This window comes from Octopus bimaculoides, chromosome 1, assembly GCF_046866305.1.
Source record: "Octopus bimaculoides isolate indiv1 chromosome 1, ASM4686630v1, whole genome shotgun sequence".
Taxonomy (NCBI): domain Eukaryota; kingdom Metazoa; phylum Mollusca; class Cephalopoda; order Octopoda; family Octopodidae; genus Octopus; species Octopus bimaculoides.
In genome coordinates this window covers 54443201-54454701 of record NC_142928.1, presented here as the reverse complement: position 1 = coordinate 54454701, position 11501 = coordinate 54443201, and the positions used below count along the sequence as shown (strand labels likewise).

The following is an 11501-nucleotide window of genomic DNA, read 5'->3' as shown; positions in this document are numbered from 1 at the left end:
TTATGTGTATATCTCTGCACGTACGCATGCGTGTGGCTATGTTGTGTTTGTGTGTGTGTGTTTGTGCGCGTGAAAATCTGTTCAATACACCGCCACAAAATTTTCACCAAATTTGGCAAAAATACTCATAACCCTAACCCTAACCCTAACCCTAACCCTAAAACCCTAAAGCTAAAACCAGTACAAACGCACGAACGATGTCATAAATAACAGTACTGCCGATAGTTGTTGTTGACAAACAACGGCACTAATTTTATTCAACGGAAAAGATCCCATTACACCGCCACAATGTCTTGTTGACAATCCACAGCAGTAATTGGTCAGTGATTGGTTGAAATTACCGAAATACGACAACTTTTAACATGAAATAACTTCGAATATAAAATTTTTTCTCTGTTTTATAAGACAAAATATACAAGTATACGAAGTTTTAAAGTGTTTCGGTAGAAAACACACTAAATAAAAAATGGTGTCCGCCAAATCAGAAAGATCCCAACGCCATATTGATTACGATGTTTCCAGATCAATACCAATATTTTAAATTAGGAATGTACAAAATCAGTCAAAAATTAGGAAACTACACTCATTTACATTTTCTAGTAAATTACGCAAATTGGCAACACTTATGGCATCATCGGTCACTCCTATTAATCCGTTTAGAACAGATTTTGCTATAACGCACACTAGTTTAATAGTTGAGCTATGATTGGCTGTATGCAAATGAGTTCATAACTGGGATCCAGAACTCTCATGGAAAAAAAAAAATTCGCGGGCCAGCCCTAGGTTTGCTGGCGCCCCAGGCAAGCTGAACTTCGGTGTGTACAGACTAACGGTCGTGGAAATTTTCTTGTCTTTGTCAAACCCTCCTCGGCACCCCCTAGCACGAGTTGCCTGTACCTTGAGCCGGCCCTGACAATTACCCTATGATTCTTTATTACTCTAACCTGCAATGTTAAACCTCGATATTAACTATATCAATCTTAATACTAAGACTTTTATTCATAAAAATAAATGTACTGCCTTTCATAAGAGAGATATTCTCTCATTCCATTTCTATGCTTAACCAAAACAGCTTTTGCAGTTAGTATTTCTTCCTCTTTTTTTTTCTTTTTTTTTTTTCTCATACTCTCGCTAAGAAATCGTTATCGAACTTTTCATGTTTTACATGACGACAGAAGAATAGATCCACAATTGACAACTGCCAAAACATTGTTTATAGTTAATCATTCATGTCTCTCGTTTCATCGTAATATATACCTTCATTGTAATCTGCTTTACAATTTCCTTTTCATCCAACACACAAATTTATGTGTGCTTATATATATATATATATATATATATATATATATATATGGTGTTCTGTGATGTATGTATATATATAAGCGCGCGCGTGTGTGCGTGTGTGCGTGCGTGTGTAACTTTTTTCTGTCGTGAGAAGCTATTTGCCTATTTGCTTAGGTTCATTTTTGCATACTTCCATGTTTTACTGGTGGGTGGGGGCTTCTCTTAATACTTTGTAGTTAATGCTGGTCTTAAATGTTTTCTCTCCTTTTCCTTTTTCGTTATCCTTATTGTCTTTATATACTACAATGTTTCTTTTTACTTGTCCTCGAAATGGTGCATATTTATCCGACTATTATCAATTTCTTCAACCACTTCTTTTTTTCCTTCCTTCGTTCTTTCTTTCTCAACAAATAGAATTTAGCATTGCATGCAAAATGAAAAAATATTACACGCAATCTCAGTTTTCTCTGAAAAGTTAGAACCATGCTGCTCCCCAATGTATTTGGTTTAAAGTCAGTGATTTTTCTTCACTGGCTTAACTTCAGTAGATTGATAACTGTTTAACTCTTAAAACTCTTGGGAGTTTTTTTTTTTTCAGTCTTGTTTTGTTTTGTTTCTTTTGGCATATACGCATGCCTGTCTGGATATATGTATGTAAATGTAATATGCACAATAATGTTGCTGGGATGAAAAAAGATTGGGAAAAGAATTGGCATGGGTAGAAAGGATATGTGATAAGGTAATTCTGTTGAGCTAAGGCCATTGTATTAGTAATAAAAGACGCAGAAAGAAGAAACAGTGCGTATTCTCTCTAAGAGTATACGCAGTTTTTCTTCTTCAGAAGATACCAGAGCATATGTAAACTAATAGTTGGAGTCAAGCCCGTTGGTGATTGATTTTTGGCCAATCGGCCAAATGATCGGTTTATCTGAGATGTTTATTTGTGTTGCAGCAACATGATCCCATGGATACGAAGAGTACTGAAGGATTTAGTTGAATGATATATGTATTAACCCTTCTGCGGACAAAACATTTTGGTCGCCAACGGTAAGTAGGCAGACCGACATTTTAGTCGTTTTTGCCTTGGCTCAATGTAAGGCATTCTCCTATTAGCTGATCGTTGAATATTGAATGTTAATGTGTCGGAGCATTACGAGAGGGTGTCACTGCATGCATCGCAGCGGAATTCCCATGATTTTCATGTTATTATGACATATGTGTAGAAAGGTATATTTATAGGATTAAATACTCAGAAAGAACATGATGGCGCCCAGTGGTTCACGTTGTTTGCAAAATGTGACTTGCATTAAAAATGAGTTGTTGATTTTTTTTTTCAATGATATTGTATTATGACATAAAATTGCTAAGCTGTTTTAGTTTGTTTTTATTAGATGATTTAATCACTTGTCTTTCGCAAATTTTCTGAAAATTATTAAGCTCGAAAAGATTTTTTTAAAATTTCCTACCTGCGAAAGTGCTCATCTTTATCATTTGCCTGTTTCATTCATTGTACTGTGACCATGCTGGGGAACCACCTTAAAGTTAAAGAATGTGGACGAACAAATCGCCCCCAGTACTTAATTTTAAGTTTGGTACTTACTCAGTCGATCTCTTCTGCCGAACCTCTCTGCTACATCGATCTGAAAAAATTCAACATCAGTTGTCAAGCGGTGGTGAGAGGAATACACAAACACAAGGGCACCTGTGAGTGCACAAGATGTTCAGAAACAGCAGCTAAAAATCTCGCAAATCATACCTTACCATTTTAAACGGTAAATTGGGATAAGGCATAGACGGGAATTATAAAGTCTAGAATATCTTTGCCCATTGAATATGTTCGAACAAGGATAACTTATGGAGAAAAAGACAAAAAAAATTAAACTTCCCTATTAACCTTCAGATCACAAATTCTCTAATAAGAACATTGCTCCGAAACAAGTCGCTCCAAGTTTTTTTCCCAAGAGCAGCTTTTACACAAGTGTCCTTTACCATACCTTGTGAGCTGAATACGTGGTTGATAAACTGTGCAGATGCTCATCGTATATGTTTATGTATTTAGTATTAATTAACAGAAGCATTGCACAGAGGTTAGATAAATAGAAATGCATTGGAACCAAAGACTAGCATGCAATTTCAATAGCTTATGCTTGGATAAGTATAGTATAGAAAAGAACAACATAAGGCTAATGGAGAACACCTTTAAAAACAAATATGTACAACATTCTCATTCATAGAAATCGAGAGATCTCAATGGGACCGAAATAGAAATGAGAATGGAATTGATATTGCATATTTCACTTATTGTATTTCTCTCTTTCCACCCTCTCTCTCTCTTTCCCTTTCTATCTCTCTTTCTCTTTCCCTTTCTATCTCTTTTTCTCTTTCCCTTTCTATCTCTCTTTCTCTTTCCCTTTCTATCTCTTTTTCTCTTTCCCTTTCTATCTCTCTTTCTCTCAAAGTATCTCTCACTCACTCACTCATTCACTCACTCACTCACTCACTCACTCACTCACTCACTCACTCACTCACTCACTCACCCACTCACTAACTCACTCACTCACTCATTCACTCACTCACTCACTCACTCACTCACTCACTCACTCACTCACTCACTCATTCACTCACTCAACCATTCATCAATATATCTGAGTCACCTCTCTTAATATTTTCTTTCTTCCACCTCTCTCAGTACAGCCACTGCTTTCCATTTTAGCAGTTTTTCCATGCTATGTGATACTAACGTGGCAGAGAACATTGGCAGCCTTTCAGTGTCAGATGATTTTGATAATATCCCATTTCACTTAACACAAAAATTATTTGAAAACATTTTAAATCTTCGCCGGTTTTTTTTTTTTTCCCCCAGCTACTACGCGGATTTTATTTTTTCGAATGAAAACCTTTATATTACACGCAAAATTCGACTTCAATCAATCCTTATGATTTCGCTGACGAGGAAGATCGACAGAGAAACCGAAATAATAAGTCTAATTCAGTTACTACAGACTTTTGATAGATCTCTGCCTTAAAGGGCTCAGTAAAATCGAATGTTAAAATTTTGTTGACAGTAACTCCAAAGATTTGTGGAGTAAGGTAACTGATTGAATTCGGAAAGCTACCACATCAACCAAATTATTTGCATGCTTTGTACACACACACACACACACACCTCTTTTGTTCCTCCTTCATCTCATCTGTTTTCAGTTTCAGTTTCTTCTCACCTTTCCTTTCCCTTTTATTTCGTCTTTTCTTTTCATACATTCCTTTCCTCACGTTTGATTCTCAGTCTTTTCTAACCACCCCTTTCTCTATTTTCCTTTTTTTCATTCTTTTCTTTGCTTATAATTTTGTTGCTTTATTAATTTTTTTTTTCTCCGCTTTTCTCTATCGTCTCTTCTTTCCGTCTTCCCAATCCTCAATTTTTATATTTTCTTTCGCTTTCATACAATTTCCTTTCTATTCCTGCCTGACTTTCTATTTAGTTCACTCCCGTTTTTTCCCCTTTGCTCACTATAAAATACCCTACCTATTTTCATTCATGCTTAGTATGAATACGCCTCTATCTGTTCCTCATTTCCTTTCCCTCACCTCGCTCTCTCTCTCTCTCTCTCTCTCTCTCTCTCTCTCCCTCTCCCTCTCTCTCATTCTTTTTCATTCTGTGTGCCCCACATTCTATTTCGTTCTCTCTGTGCCCGCCATATACCTTCTTACTCTTCTGCTATCTTACCATGACTCGCTGACAAGCTATTCCATCTCCCAATTTTTTTTCTCTACTCAGCCTTCTTTTCCCCTTTATTTTTCTATTTTTTTTCTGATTATATTAATCCCCCCCCCCCCCCGTTCATTCCTTCTTTTTCTTTCCTTCGATTTTTTATTTTCATTTCGAATGAGAGAAAAAAAATTTCCGTTCATTAATATCATTCATCTTCCAGATAGTGATCTTATCAAAGGTCCGAATATTTTGTTTAAAATACTTTTCCTTCATTTTATATTTTTCAGATTTTGTTTTGTTTTGTTTTGTTTGTTGGTGCTCGGCTTTTATAGCGGAGAGGAGGGAAAATATAAACAAAACATTGGTAGCGGAAGTAAAGAAACGCAAGGAAACAAATGAACGGAAAACTGGGTTACCGATATCTTCACAGCGAAGTTGACAGAGAAAATGTCTCAGTTATAGTATGTATTATGTTAGTATAGTCTCTACTATGTGCATGAGGGTACAAATATGTGATGTGTGAGTGCGCGCACACACACACACACGCACACACATGTATACACACGCTCACACATACACGCACACACATACACATGCGCACACACACGGACATGGCATTTTCTTGTGTGAACAGTTAGATGTACGAATGCTACTGGCGAGTTTAGAGCTTTATGTAGAGACTACTTCCAGTTCTCTTGACGAACTACCGTAATTCAGCATCCAACTGCAGTTGGAACACTAGCTGGAGAGAATGCAAATAACAACAATGGTGAAACGTACGTAGGAAACAAATTATATAAACAAGATATTGTGTCTATCATATCGTGTGAGTGTGTGTGCATGCTTACGAGCGTGCGTGTGTGTGCATGCTTTGTTTTTTTTGGGGGGTAGCCGTGGAATATGTAATCTAGGTATTGTTGCAAATTCGCATTTATGTTTTATATACCTAATATGTAAAACCTCCGAAAACTAGAAATCATTAGGATCTATTTCAAAACGGGGGCACCAGTTTTCATTAATGTTTTACGTAGTGTTTTTGGTACCGAAAGACTTTCAAACTTCGTATACTTATCTATTTAGTGTTATAGAACAGAAAAAAAAATTTGTATTCGAATTTATTTCATGTAAAAAATTGTCTTATTTCGATAATTTCTACTAATCACTGACGTCTATTCAGTTGAAAACAGTTAGCGCTGTAACGGTGTATATCGTATTAATCCCCTAACCCTAACCCTAACCCTAACTAGACTGTTAACCCTAACCCTAACCCTAAAACTAACCCTAACTCTAGAATCTGAACTCTAAAATTGTTACACACATAGATACGCACAGCGTAATTTATTATATAAACAATATATGCGTATAAATTACGATTAAACCGGATGAAATATGTCACAGGGAATAACATTTTTATGACCGCCCAGCAGTAACTCTATTCAGCTGAATAGACGTCAGTGATTGGTTGAAATTACAGAAATACGACAACTTTAATATGGAATAACTTGCGATGTACGTTTTTTTTTTGTTAAGAACACTAAGAGTAAAAGATGTTTTATATGACAAATTCTACTAGTGTCCCAAGTTTCAAAGTGTTTCGTTAGTGTTTAGTTAAGAAAATACTGGTGCCCCCGTTTTGAAATAGATCCAATCATTAAGTATTACCCTAGCATAATAAGGCTATCAATGTAGACAATCATGCGATGTCAATTATATGTAAGCACCATGAAGCATGACCCCTAAAACATATTCAGCATCACAAGAATGTACAACTCAGAATAACGAAACCTCAAAATAGAAAATATTCACAAGCAAGCATATGAAACATAAATCCCGTCATCAACTCCCTATATATAGACTCTCTCTCCTTAGCGCGCGCGAACACACACACACACACACACAACACATAAATTGCATTGTTTTTCGTTTCTCGTTTTTAATGGAATTATTTAGAATTATGTTGTTTTTTTTAATTATCATTACATGCAGTTTTATTCAATGTATCATTCCACTGCTTATAAACGCAACATGTGGACAGTCATATAATTCTATAAGATACTGTATCCGAGTGTATGTAAAGAGAGAAAGATGTAAAGCACAAACTATATATGTGAGCCCGGGGAGAAACTGGGTAGAATCATTAGTGCCGGACAACATGCTTTACGGAACTTCTTCAGCTGCATTACCTTCTGACTTCAAATTCCGGCAGAGTCATTTTTTACTTTTATCCCTCTACGGTCGATAAGATAAAACACCAGTCAAGTACTAGAGTCGATTATGATCGAACCCAGGTCTTTGATTAGTATTTTATACTGGAGTTAATATAATCGACCTCAATACATACATCGGTCTGATCTCCTCCCACTAAAATTGGTGATCGTGTTCCAAAATTTGAAAGCATAAAAAAAAGGTGAGGTGGCAGAAAGGTTGGCGCGTCGGGAAATGCTTAGCTGCATTTCTTCAGATTCGGTATGTTCTAAGTTCAAATGCCGCCGATTTCGACTTTGCCGTTCATCTTCTCGAGCTTGATAAAATAAGCTAATGAACTAGTGTCGATGTAACCATCTCCCGTCAAAATTGCTTACCTTCAACCAAAATTCGAAACTACACACGCACAAACTTTTACTAGTTCAAACCTCTGTATGTTTGTATGTATACACGAATCCAAGTAAAAAAAAGTCACAGATATTTTGTCCCGGGGGGTATCTGAAGAGGTTTTGTCCTAGGGGGGTTTTGTCCGGATCCCATAAATTAATTGTGAATTTTTTCCTGTGACTTTATTACCGGCCACCAGAAATTAATTGTGACTTTTTTTTTCTAGCCAAAATTGTGACTTTATTACTGTGACTTTTTTTCCTGTGACTTTATTACCGGTCACCGTATACACTACTCACGTTATTATAAGAATTTCTGTTAATGCGTCGAGCTGACAAAATGCTTGTCGGCAGTTCATCAGTCTCTACGTTTATAGTTCAAATTCTGCCAAGATCGACTTTGCCTTTCATCCTCTCGGATCGATGAAACAAGTACCAGTTGATTACTGGAGTCCTTCCCTTGTGCCAAAATTTGAAACCAATATAAGAATATCTGTTTAAGTGCATTTAAAGAATGAATAGGCACATGTGGTAGGTAGCTTACTTACCAGCCACATGATTCCGGGTTCAGTCCCACTGCGTGGCACCTTGGGCAAGTGTCTTCTACTATAGCCTCGGGCCGACCAAAGCCCTGTGAGTGGATTTGGTAAACGGAAACTAAAAGACGCCCGTCGTATATATGTATATATATGTGTGTGTTTGTGCGTTTGTGTTTGTGTTTGTGTGTCTGTGTTTGTGTCCCCCCCCCTCCAATATCGCTTGACATCCGATGGTGGTGTGTTTACGTCACCGTAACTTGGCGGTTCGACAAAAAGCGACCGATAGAATAAGTACTAGGCTTACAAAGAATAAGTCCTGGAGTCGATTTGCTCGACTAAAGGTGGTGCTCCAGCATGCCCGCAGTCAAATGACTTACGTAAAGATGATAGAAGTAAAGGACCTTGGGGAATCAATAGTACTAAGCTAGTGTAGTTTCTATCAAATAGTCAAACTACTAATAAGCTGAATAGTCGACTTGCACACAAGTTGGTATTCCTAGCTAAAGGACGTCGAGTTCAAATTGGCTGGTAACGAGGATATTCGTTACTGGATGCTTGTTTAAACAATGTTAAATGTTACAATCCAAATCAAAGCTTCTTTTATGAAGTCCGATGCACGTGCGTTAATACGTGCGTATAGTGTTACTAATAGAGGCAGGATTGAACCACCCGCTTCGACATTAATCAAAGGAGCAGAGGGACCCGCTTGAATTTCAACAAAGATTATCATCAGCACATCATAAGTAATATGAACCAAGCCGCTTCGGCATCGGTTTCAAACAGATTCCACTGCATCAAAGATATTAATGTTGGCGGAAGCGTCGCTGACTATGGTGATAGAGTGAAGAAGGAGAGGAAGCAAAGAAGAGAGAGGTGGGGTACAGAGGTAGTGAAGCGACGACGGCAACTGTTAGTTTGATTGGCGGTATTTGGAGGATGGTAACGATAGAATTGTTTGTAATGGTGGCGGCACCGCCTCGTCGTCCGTGGAGTTGTTTAAAGTAAAACAGTATCTTCGTGTTGGCTTGCTGGCTAATTATTTAGTTAGCTGTCAGGCTGGTTGTTTGGCGGGCTGGTTTTTTCGTTAGTTTATACGTCCAGACTGATTAGTGTGTTTCACTATGTGAATCAAACCTATTTGATTAACAAGGTGATAAGCGAGGATGATAAAATTAAGAAACAGAGTCGCATTTTTTCTCTGAAGTAACGACAAATAAGTTAGATCTGGGATGTAAAGAAACCAATATGTTAGGAAGTTACTTAGATAAATATTTATCTGAACCAAATTCAGTTTTGACAGAAATACCAGAAGAAAATTTTGTTGACGAGTAAAATAATAAAATATTGGCTTTAAAACTGTAGCTTCATGCTGAGTGTGAAGCTTATCAATTATGCTGTACTCTTGAATAAAGAGTAATTTTTCAGTGAACGAAACTATATTACTAGTTTACAGTTCTGAGCATTTTGTCCGATGCATTAACGCACGCCAACTTAAACTAATATGCGCCCAACGATGTGGTAGATCAGATGTAGTGCGGAAGATTTCCTTTTTTGTCTTGAAATTTCGGACTAAAAACAGTTTGTAAGAGTAACTGCATAATAGTTATTCCGTACTGATATTGTTTGAATGCTTTTAACCGACCCTATTACTTTTATTTTTTCTATAGGTTACGGGAATGTAAAAACAGCAACACCGGTTGTCAAGCAGTGATGGAGGACAAACAAACAAAAAGACACGCTCTCTCTCTCTCTCTCTCTCTCTCTCTCTCTCTCTCTCTCTCTCTCTCTCTCTCTTTCTCTCTCTCTCTCTCTCTCTCTCTCTCTCTCTGTCTCTCTCTCTCTCTCACACACACATACACACACACACACACACACACATGACAGGCTTCCTTCATAAAAGAAAGATGTGAATTCTTCTTTGTAGTATATTTCTACGAGTGTGGATGTATATTGGTTATGCGACGTCGCAGCTCGCATGCATATTTTGAGATACTCGTAAATTTAGGCTATGGAATACCGTCGCTGATGAGAGCAGTGGGTAATATTTCTTTACTTTAAGCTTGAAACAGGATTTTGTACGCGGTTACCCGAAACGTTGTTGATTCATTATTTTTCTTCTGCTCGCCTACAGTGTAGTGTGTTATTCTCGGAGATTTTAAGGTGGTAATAGGGCATTTGGCGTTTATTTCTACAGTGCGTGGTGAGGCGTAAAGCCAATCCCTTGTTATAATTACGTATATAATTATAAAATATTTTGTAAAATTTACCTTTGAGGTTTTTATTTTCGCGCTGACCACCTGGTAAAATTATTAATGATTATACCCTTTATTATTATTATTATTATTATCATCATCATCATCATCATCATCATCATCATCATATTAGACTGTTTCACAAGAAATATATTTGAAAGATAATAGTAAAATGTTTCAGAAGTTTTAGAGAAATGATATATGTAATCAAAGTATGATCCATGTTTACCCAACTTTTCTCTATGTCATATATTCCATCTTTAAAAAAAAATTCATCTTTTGTCGTGATAAACTGTCCGAATGCTTCAATTACCTCTCCTCTATTTAAGAATGTTATATTACTTATGAAAAGCGCAAACTGCTTAAATAAGTGATGATCAGTAGGTGAGAGATCAGGGGAATAAGGATGATGTTGCAAAATCTCATAATTCAGGCTTTGCAACTTTTGGACCGCACTTGAGAAGTGTGAGAACGTGCATTGTCGCGAAGCAAAATTGCGCCATCTCTATTCACTAGTCTAGGTTGCTTCTTTTTCAAATCCTCACGCATACAATCAATTTCCGGGCAATACGATGCTGCTGTTACCGTTTTGCCTTGTTACAAAAATGAATAATGAATAACTCCCTTCGCAGATCACCATACAGTGACCACTAACTTTCTAGGGTGCAATGGTGGGTTTGGGCAGTGTTTAGGTGACTCTCCTACATCTAATCACTGTCTTGTTCTACTGCTGTTGTCAAAGAGTTGGGTAAACATGGATCAATATATATATATATATATATATATATATATATATATATATATATATATATATATATATACATGTATATACGTATATATAAATAATACAGAATGGGACAACACAAAACATCCAGATAAACGATACAAAAAAAAACACAGACAGGTCATTCGGAGTTTTCTTTCTTCAGTCGAGATCCAGATTATCCTTGCAATTTCGGCTGGTTATTTTCTTGTATATATATATGTATATATATATATATATATATATATATATATATATATATATATTCTTTTATTTTTTTACTTATTTCAGTCATTTGATTGCAGCCATGCTGGAGCACCACCTTTAGTCGAGCAAACGACTCCAGGATTTATTCTTTGTAAG

The 11501-nt window shown here is 36.7% G+C and overlaps 1 long non-coding RNA gene across 1 annotated transcript in view; it reads left to right on the top strand.

The window, feature by feature from the left end:
• The window catches only part of LOC128247361 (uncharacterized), a 287988-nt gene extending 277507 nt beyond the window's left edge, over window positions 1–10481 (top strand). The window contains exons 2-3 of the long non-coding RNA XR_008263764.2: window positions 5281–5454; window positions 9791–10481. This is a non-coding gene — a long non-coding RNA (uncharacterized LOC128247361). The remainder of the gene's footprint in view (window positions 1–5280; window positions 5455–9790) is intronic.
• Window positions 10482–11501: the final 1020 nt, after the last annotated feature.